The following is a 10,357-nucleotide window of genomic DNA, read 5'->3' on the forward strand; positions in this document are numbered from 1 at the left end:
CCCAATAAGGCCAAACATGATATCCTTTGCCAAGCAGCAGGAAATTCCATCACAGTTTTCCCTTGCCTTTCAACGATGAAACAGAGCATGCTCCTTGTGGCTCAAAAGCTTTTCACCACACTCTTGCCTTCCCTGTCTGTGGCACGGCAGCCAGAAAGAGATATCCTTATGGGGGGGTACATGAAATGCCAATGGTTTAGAACATAAAATGGTCCATTGCTAGCATTTGGCTGCTTGAGCAAAATCACACAGTAGTCCTTCGTTTGTAGTCCTGTTGTGTGGTGTAAAAAACGGCAAAAAAGCGGAATTAAAGCAGTGCTCGGTATTGAAAAAAAAAAAAATACTCAAAATTTGGGGAAACGATTTCCAAAAAATTTATTTAAAAAAAAATAACAAAAACCAATGAGAAAACCCTTAAAAACCCACTGAGAGAAAAATACTTAAAAAAGTGTTAAACTGAAAACTCCAAAAAAAAAGGAAATCTTTAAACAGTGAAAATTGTGTCTATCTGAAAATTCCAGTTCCCATGTTGCTGGGATTTTAGATACCCTCAGGAGCTGCAAAAATTCCCTTTCCTCCCCCAGTTTCCCTTATTACCCTTACTACCCACCAAGCGTAGGCCATATTTGGTATATTTCCAATTTTCCCATGATTGCATCATAATTTCCATTTTAGCTCTCCTCTCTTTACTTGGAGAGAGTTACTGGTTTATATAAGACCAACTTATATGCAGACAGACCTTCTTTCCAATTTTGTGTCACTCAACCTTTACACAAAAACCACCTGGAAATTCACCATATTTTCCAAATTCCTTTAACTACCCTTGGCAGCAGGCATTGGCCACCTCCAACACCAACATCACCACCTTAGAGCATGATCATATTTTTTCCCTAACCCCATAACATTTATATAGAGCCGTAGTGCTGCACAATCTCTACAGTCTCCGGACAGAGTTGCAAACGCGGGGCATCTCTGTCCCCGAGTAATGTCACTTCAAATACAATTTTGAAGTTTTTTTTTTTATTATTATCCGATTTTTTCCACAAACTTTGTCTTTTTCTTCAACAATAATTTTTTCAGTGTTCTCGTTTTTTTCGCATCATATTCGAAAGTGATTTGTGTACCTTATTAAAAAATATCGTTATAAAAAAAATATATATAAAATTATTTCGGTCGGTTGAAAAAAAAATATTATCGTTATAAAAGAACTGAAAGGTGACCTTTTGAACTCATCCTTCGGCTGATTTCAATGACATCATCACAAGCGGCTTATATAATCGGATATGGATTACGTGCCACACTAGAGACATGTAAGTATCTCACTTAGGCTGGAATAAAGGTTGAAAAGTTTGTGGACAAGAACGGCCATGACACACTAGACAAATTCCAATACATTATAAAGAAACAAGTAAAAATGTGGGGGCAAACTTCTCACATATCAATGAGTGCAGTCCGATTCAATGATAAGGGACCTCCTGTTTATAGCCGAGTCCGAACGGCGTACCGCAGTGCGACACCTCTTTGGAGAGAAGTTTTACATGGCATAGTACCTAACAAATGTTGCCAGCATTAGAAGGGGAAAACCACCGCTGAAAATTTTTTCTGATGGTCTCGCCAGGATTCGAACCCAAGTGTTCAGCGTCATAGGCGCTAAAAATTCACTTAGACAATTTTAAGTCCATTGTGATACCACAGTAGCGACTGGCCAAGGCTTTTGGCGGGAATCGAACCCACGACCCCTGCACCGATAATCCAAGCACGTTACCAACTCGGCTACCGGGGCACCTGGTTTGGACCGTAATTGGCACCGTTGTAGGAAGTCGTAACAGAACACAGCATGCAAATATTTCAGCCCAATCGAAGAAAAATTGCGGCTTCCGGGGGCTCAAGAAGTCAAATCGGGAGATCGGTTTATGTGGGAGCTATAACAGATTACAGACCGATTTGGACCGTACTTAACACGGTTATTGAAAGTCATAACAAAACACTATGTGCTCAATTTCAGGCAAACCGAACAATATTTGTGGCCTGTAAGGGCTCAAGAAGTCAAATCGGGAGATCGGTTTATATGGGAGCCATATCAGGTTACAAACCGATTCGGATCGTACTTAACATAGATGGTGGAAGTCATAACAGAATACTATGTGCAAAATTTCAGCCAAATCGGACAATAATTAAGGCTTCCAGAGGCTCCAAAAGTCAAGTCGGGAAATCGGTTTATATGGAAGCTATATCCAAATCTAAACCGATGTGACCCATTTTCAATGCCCAATGACCTACATCAATCTTAAGTATCTGTGCAAAATTTCAAGCGGCCAGCTTTAAGCGTTCGACTGCTATCGTGATTTAGACAGACAGACGGACGGACGGACATGGCCGGTCCGACTCAGAATGTTGAAGCGATCAAGAATATATATACCTCACTAGCCGAACCGGGCCCGCTCCGCTGCGCCTTCTTTAACTCTCTAATATCTTTTTAGGGTGCGGACACTTCGCCCTGAATGCGGCTATTGAATCCGTGCTATTGTAGCCTATGACGCTGAACGCGTTTGAATCCTGGCGAGAACATCGGACAAAGCAGTGGTTGGCTACATTTGCGAGATACAATGCCATGCATTGTCATTTAAAACATTTTCCCCAAAGAGGTGTCGCACTGCGGCACGCCTTTCGAACTCGGCTATAAAAAATGGTCCCTTCTCGTTGAGTTTAGACTTGAATCGGAAAGCACTCATTGATGTGTGAGAAGTTCGTCCCTGCTTGGTTCCTGGGGAGGGATGGCACCTCTGCCATTACGACTCAAATATGGATATCAAATTCGTGCCGCACTTCCAAATCCCTTTCATTTGAGCCCCGTATTGCAATGGCCGGTAAATATGACCCGTTTGGAGGGTGTTTTGGGGCTGGGGCGGCCACCGGCACTTTGCACTGAAAATATAAATCAAATTCGATCTTTATTCCCCACGGAAATGAAGATCAATTTAGGGGGTGCTTTAGGACGTACCCCAAAATACTTGGCTCCAAAATATATATGTGTTTAGAGTAGTTTTGGAGTTGGGGGGGGGGAGAGCCCGCTGGACATTTGTACCCAAATTTTAATACCGTGTTCGTTATCTGGTCTCCAATACCTTTCATTTGATACCCTTTTTGTGCCCATCCGACTACTTCCGGATACGGGTGGCGTTTTTGGGTAAGGGGGAGGGTCCGCCTCCACCCGATATCTAAAAATTATATAGCCTATTTTTGCTTTCAGACAAAAGTAAAAATCGATGAAAATTTTAAGAAAATGGGTTCAGCCAACTATCATATAGTCATAATGGGTCTAATGGCGTTTTTGAGGGGTGGCGTGACCCCCTATACTTCGATCTGATTTTCTATGTCAGATTCGAAATCTATTCCCGAATACCTTTTATTTCAGTCCCATATTGAAACGAACGTCCAATATGTCCGTTTTAATGCCATATTCGTATTGTACTCTCCAATAACTTTCATTTGATACCTATATTGTCTCGATCGGTCCACTTTTGATTTTGGGTGGTATTTTTGGCATAAGGGGGAGGGTCCATTCCCCTTCCGATATCGAAAATTTATGCAGCCAATGTTTCTTACACAATATACGAAAATTTCGAGAAAATCGGTTCTGCCGTTTTTCAGTCTAGACGAAACAAACAAACCGAGTCCCCATATTATCATGATCGTCGAATAATCCTATTTTAAGGGGTTTTGGGGCCTGGCGCAACCCCCCCGGTACTTGGACCCAACTTTTATTATGAAATTCATACTCTTCTGCTCTTCTTCTCCAATACCTTACAACCAGTTTCGAGATATCGCTCTCCATTTTTTTCGTAACCAACTCGCAGGGAATGTTCAATATATAAGCAGTGCATTGCGTTGGCAATTAGGAAAGTTAAGGATAGGAGGGGGGAAAGAGGGAGTAGTGTTTATTGATATATATCATCTTAAACCTCAGAACTTCGATGTTGGTGGGAATGAAATTAACCGGAAGTCGATTCCATATACGTATGGTTCGGGCGAAAAATGTAATTACTGGATAATGCTGTACCATGGAAGGCGATTCCACATACGACGGGTTCGGGCGAAAATTTTAATTTCTGGATAACGTTGTACCATGCATTATTAGTGGCAAGTCTTGTATTCCTGGTGAACATCCTAACGTTAGGTATAATAAGACAGATATCCCTGGAACATATGCCATGAGCAGACGAGGCTATTACTAAAAGGAAGCAAGAACTCCTTCAGTATAGCTTTCGGTATTATAACGGGACACATAGGGCTACGAACTCACTTTGGTAAAATCGGTACTGTATGACACGTTTAAATCCGCTAGAAGAGATGTGCTCAAAAAGACTAACGAGTCCAAAAAGCAGTACTATAAAAGGAAATTCGAAAATGCAATTGATAGTAAGCGAAAATGGAAAGAAATAAGGAACATCGGAATTGGATCGAAATCCAATACCAACACTGATTGTCTTTCTATCTCTGACCTAGATGAGATAAATGAAAACTTTTTGAAAATAAATACTGTGGACCCTGGCACAAACACTTATTCTAATATTTCTACAGCACAGATTGAAGACACATTCTCGTTTAGATGTGTTAGTCCCGAAGAAGTCTTACAAAGTTTTGCAACCATAAAGTCTGACGCAATGGGATCTGATGGCATACATCCTAGATTTGCCAAATTGGTACTGCCGAAAATACTTCCATTTGTCACACACATTTATAACAACATTCTTACAAAGTCAACGTTCCCAACAGACTGGAAATTGGCAAAAACTATACCGATACCCAAACAGAATTCAGAGTTCCGTCCGATTGCTATCCTGCCGTTTTTCTCTAAAGCTTTGGAACGTATTATAAATACTCAAATAGATGCCTTCCTGAGTTTCAGAGGTCTTTTGAATGATAGACAATCTGGTTTTCGAACAAAAAGAACTGCTCTACTGTATTAATTGACGTTGTGGAAGAATTGAGACAAAATATGGATAATAATATGGTATCATTTCTGGTTTTACTGGACCACAGTAAAGCCTTTGACACAGTGAACCATGATATTCTTATCTCGAAGCTTGACAGACTTTTCTTTTTCTCCAAACCGGCCTGTAAACTGATTTCATCATACATTACCGGACGCCGTCAATCCGTCAATGTCGGTGATACAACATCTGCGGCACTTGATGTACCTAGAGGTGTTCCGCAGGGCTCTATCCTTGGTCCCTTACTTTTTTCTGTATACATAAATGATCTACCTGATATTCCAATGCATTGTAATGTGCAAATGTACGCTGACGATGTTCAGCTTTTCTCCAGCGCTAAACCAAATTGCGTACAATCATGTATAAATAATATTAATTGCGATCTGAATGAAATCCAGAACTGGGCGAGTAAAAATAGTCTCTGTCTAAATCCGTCAAAAACTAAACTGATGAAAATTTTAAAACGATCAACCACCCAGATTCCTCCTGTAAGAGCTACTTTGAACAACTCGGTAATAGAAACTGTTGATACATCCTGCAACCTTGGTGTAATATTCAATTCCAAACTGACTTGGACTAATCATATAAACAAAGCTGTTGGTAAAGTTCAAGGAATGCTGCGAAGTTTGTGGTCTGTGCGGACTTCTACACCTTTTCAAGTACGTATGCTTTTAGCGAAATCTTACCTTATACCTACTCTACTTTATGGATGTGAAATTTTCGCAAATTGTGATTCGAGAGACTTCAACAAACTAAAAGTAAGCTACAATAACATTGCTCGCTACATATTTAATAAGAAAAGGAGAGACCGAATTTCTCAATTCGCCCACAAAATATTCGACATTAGTTTCGAAAACCTCCTCAAAGCGAAATGCGTTATTTTACTGCAAAAAATAATCTATCTTAAGCAGCCAAAATATCTTTATGATCATCTCCATTTTGCTCGATCTGGCAGAGGACTAAAAATCATTCTACCACGCTTCCGAACCTCAAACTCTGAAAAACAATTTTTAATCAACAGTATTCGTCTTTGGAACAATTTGCCATCCAACATCCAAACCATAAGTAATGCTACTCTTTTCAAGAAAACAATCTTCAAACACTATATTTAAAGTATAATTCCTAAAAAAAATCCTCTTATGATAAATTTTATAATATAATTACTTTTTTATTTATATTTTTCTTAACACATATTCGATGTAATCCATTCCTTAAACCGGCATCGTCACTTATAAGATTTTTATCTTGTGATGTCTGGTATCAATAAACAAACAAACAAACAAACAAACAAACGGCAAGTGGTAGCACGTGTACGGCATGTGGGGAAGATGATGAGACGTTGGAGCATTTCTTATGTCAATGACCGTCTTTTGCGGCTAACAAATACCGGCACTTAAGTGGGGACACAATAACAGACATGAACCAACTTAGGGGCGTGACATGGAAGACAATTAAAGATTTTGAAGGTAGCACGGAGTTCCTTACTTAGATTTTCAAGGTTACTTTTTTAGTATTTAGAATACGCAATAAACCCATTACTGGCTTTGGTCTATATCTATAGTGGCATGGGGCGGATTAATATCGGTAGCCTCTTTTCAACCTCACCTAACCTAATCTATCCCACTCGGAAATGGACAAAAAACCCTGGGTGAGCGTCTCATCCATAATGCGCCTACTGTCCCCAATTTCTTGTGGACTTGGCCTATGGTCGGATAAATATAAATGACACAGCCTACTGTCATCGGTAATGAGTAGACTGGATTCGAAGTCTGACCCATTAGATCGTCAATAAAAAAAATGGAAGGGGAAACGACAGAGCCTTGTGGCACACCTGCGATCAATGTATACTTATCGGATGAGAACACATATACCAAGAACACCTATAGTGCGAACACCTGAGAAAGCTGGATATAAATCGAAAGAAGTTATTACCGATTTCGAAAGCGACTAACTGTGATATAAGTGCACCATGCCAGACCCTATCAAATGCTTTGGAGATATCTAGAACCACAACGTTACTCTCACCAAACTGGCGGATGGAGCGAGTCCAACGTTTCGACAGCAATGTCTTTAGGTCTCCCCTAGAGCGATTTTTGCGGAACCCATACTGTCTATCGCTAAATAGGCCGTTGGACTCTAAGTACCTCAAAAAATGGTAGTTAACCATGTTCTCCAGAACCTTGGAGAGCACGGAGCATATCGCAAATGGTCTGTTATACGCAGCGCATCAACATTTACAAAGGACAAGTGTTGATATACCATCCGGACCCGGAAATTTATTAACGTCGAGGTTCGCAAAGACAGTTTTAACTCCAGGCGTTCGAAAGAATATCTGAGGCGTCGAACTATATATACTTTCAATCACGGGCATTGAGTGATTGCTAAAAGGCAGAGAGGAATTCCCTGCAACCATTTCTGCCAGTAGATTAACCTTACACAGAAAAAAAAATCACCAAAAAAATATTTCAATTAAAAATTTAATTTAAATGGTTTTCAGTTAAGAAATTAATTAATTCAATTATTTTTAATTGATTAACAAGTAAAAGCGTACTAAGATCAACCGGGACGAATCTTTGGAACCCACCACCATGGATTCTGCTAAAAATTTATACAAGCTAAATTCAGTTGAGTGGCATAAGTTTATTTTACATACCAAATTCCAGTCAAACTAGCAAAATTAATGCTTTTAGGAACCGAACAAGGATAATCGAGAGACCGGTTTACATGGGAGCTGTATCAGGTTATAAACTGATTTGGACCGTACTCAGTCCAAAGTTGTTGAAAGTCATAACAGAACACAACATGCTCAATTTCAGACAAATCGGAAACATTGCGGCTTATAAGGGCTTAAAAAGTCAAATCGGGAGATGGGTTTATATGGGAGCTAAATCCAAATCTGAACCGATATGACCCATTTGCAATCCTGCAAACTTTCAGCCAAATCGGACATAAATTGCGGATTGTAAGAGCTCAAGAATTCAAATCGGGAGATCGGTTAATTTGGAAACTGTATCAGATTATTGGCCGATTCGGGCCTTGATAGGCACAGTTGTTGGAAGTCATAACGAAACACTACATGTTCAATTGCAGCCAAATCGAACAAAAATTGCGGCTTATAGGGGCTTAAGAAGTCAAATCGGGAGATCGGTTTATAAGGGATCTATATCAGGTTAAAGACCGATTCCGACCGAACTTGGCACAGTTGCTGGACGTCATGCAAAATTTCAGACAATTCGGACAAAAATTTTGGCTCCCATGGGCCCAAGAAGTCAAATCGGGAGATCGGTTTATATGGGAGCTAAGTCCAAATCTGAACCGATATGACCCATTTGCAATCCCAAATGACATACATCAATATCAAGCATCTGTGCAAAATTTCAAACGGCTAGATTTACGCGTTCGACAGCTATCGTGATTTCGACAGACGGACGAACGGAATAAATATACTTTATGGGGCATTAGACGAACATTTCGAGATGTTACAAACGTAATGACTAATGATTAGTATACCCCCATCCTATGTTGGTGGGTATAATAATACTTAATGAATGAAATGTTTGCTATTTTCAATTAAAAAAATAATTGTTTTGAACAATCAGTGCACAACACACTGCTACGACAATAACAACAAGTCTATAGGGCACCCCTGCCCGACAACCGAAGTTTTTTGATGAACCCCAGCGGGGAGTATTGTTCTTTACCATGTTCCAGGTACACATCTGCGTATTAAACATAGAAATTATTTGGAATTTTTCAAAAAAATTAATTTTTTACATTGGATCGATTAAAAAATTAATTGAAAATTTCAATTATTTTGTTAGTTAATTGATGCAATCTTAAAATTAATTGAAAATTTCTAAAATTTCAATAATGTTTATACCCTCCACCATAGGATAGGGGTATACTAATTTCGTCATTCTGTTTGTAACACCTCGAAATATGCGTCTAAAACCCCATAAAGTATATATATTCTTGATCTTCATATCATTTTAAGTCGATCTAGCCATGTCCGTCCGTCCATCTGTCTGTCGAAAGCACGCTAACTTTCAAAGGAGTAAAGCTAGCCGCTTGAAATTTTACACAAATACTTTTTTATTGGTGTAGGTCGGTTGGGATTGTAAATGGGCCAAATCGGTCCGTGTTTTGATATAGCTGACATATAATTCCATATTAGGAATTGAATTCTTGAGCGTTTTGAGGGCATAATTCTTATCCGATTTGGCTGAAGTTTTGCATGAGGTGTTTTATTAAGACTTCCAACAACTGCGCTAAGTATGATTCAATTCCAAGTTTTGATATAGCTGCCATATAAACCGATCTTGGGTCTTGACTTCTTGAGCGTCTAGGAGGCGCAATTCCCGTCCGATTTGACTGAAATTTTGCACATAGTGTTTTGGTATCACTTCCAACAACTGTGTTCAGTATGATTCAAATCGGTTTATAATTTGGTATAGCTGTCCTATAAACCGATCTTGGATCTTGACTTCTTGAGTCAATAGAGGCGAAATTCTGATCCGATTTGACTGAAATTTCTCATGAGGTGTTTTGTTATAACTGTGCTAAGTATGGCGTAAATCGGTATAGAACCTGATGTAGCTGCCATGTAAACCGATCAGGGATCTTCACTTCTTGAGCCTCTAGAGGGCGCAATTCTCATCCGATTTGGCTGAAATATTGTTCAACTGCTTCTCTCATGACCTTTAACATACGTGTCTGATATGGTCTGAATCGATCAATAGCTTGATACAGCTCCCATATAAACCGATCTCCCGATTTTGCTTCTTGAGCCCCTACAAGGCGCAATTCTTATCCGAATGAACTGAAATCTTACACAATGACTTCTACAATGTTCCGCATTCATTTATGGTCTGAATCGGACTATAACCTGATATAGCTTCAATAACATAACAGTTCTTATTCAATATTCTATGTTTGCCTTAAAAGAGATACTGCGCATAGAACTCGACAAATGCGATCCATGGTGGATGGTATATAAGTCAATTCTTTTTGAAAACCAGTGTTTGATTTTATTATTTCCGTGATTGAAGCAGTTTCAATAAAAAAACTAATTGGTTCAATTAATTTCGTGATTGAAACCGATTTTTATTTTTTTCTGTGTATCAACCGAGTCAGTGATTAACTGGTCATCTTTAAGAAGAGTTGGGATTGCCGATGGGTTACCTTTTACTCTTTTTACAAATGACCAAAAGATTTTAATTCCTCTCTGAGAAGCAATATCTTTAGCTTAAAGACGTTATTCGTGAAGAAACTTTTCGTATTTAAGTAATTTGACACACAAAGTCTTGTCTGAAGCATACCGGTATTGGCATTTTTTTCTGACGCCAGTTAATACATGCTTACTC

At 39.2% G+C, this 10,357-nt stretch overlaps 1 protein-coding gene across 2 annotated transcripts in view; it reads left to right on the forward strand.

Annotated features, from left to right (window-relative positions):
* Nucleotides 1-251: 251 nt before the first annotated feature.
* Nucleotides 252-10,357, forward strand: part of LOC106090531 (vesicular glutamate transporter 1) — a 70,450-nt gene continuing 60,344 nt past the window's right edge. Inside the window, exons 1-2 of one of the 2 annotated variants that reach the window (XM_013256758.2) lie at nt 252-322; nt 1,081-1,310. The gene's annotated coding sequence lies outside the window, so the exon portion shown is untranslated. Of the gene's footprint in view, nt 323-504; nt 630-1,080; nt 1,311-10,357 lie in introns of those variants that run through there. The other variant, XM_059364811.1, reaches the window with a different exon arrangement.

The sequence above is a fragment of the Stomoxys calcitrans genome, chromosome 3 (assembly GCF_963082655.1).
Source record: "Stomoxys calcitrans chromosome 3, idStoCalc2.1, whole genome shotgun sequence".
Classification (NCBI taxonomy): Eukaryota; Metazoa; Arthropoda; class Insecta; order Diptera; family Muscidae; genus Stomoxys; species Stomoxys calcitrans.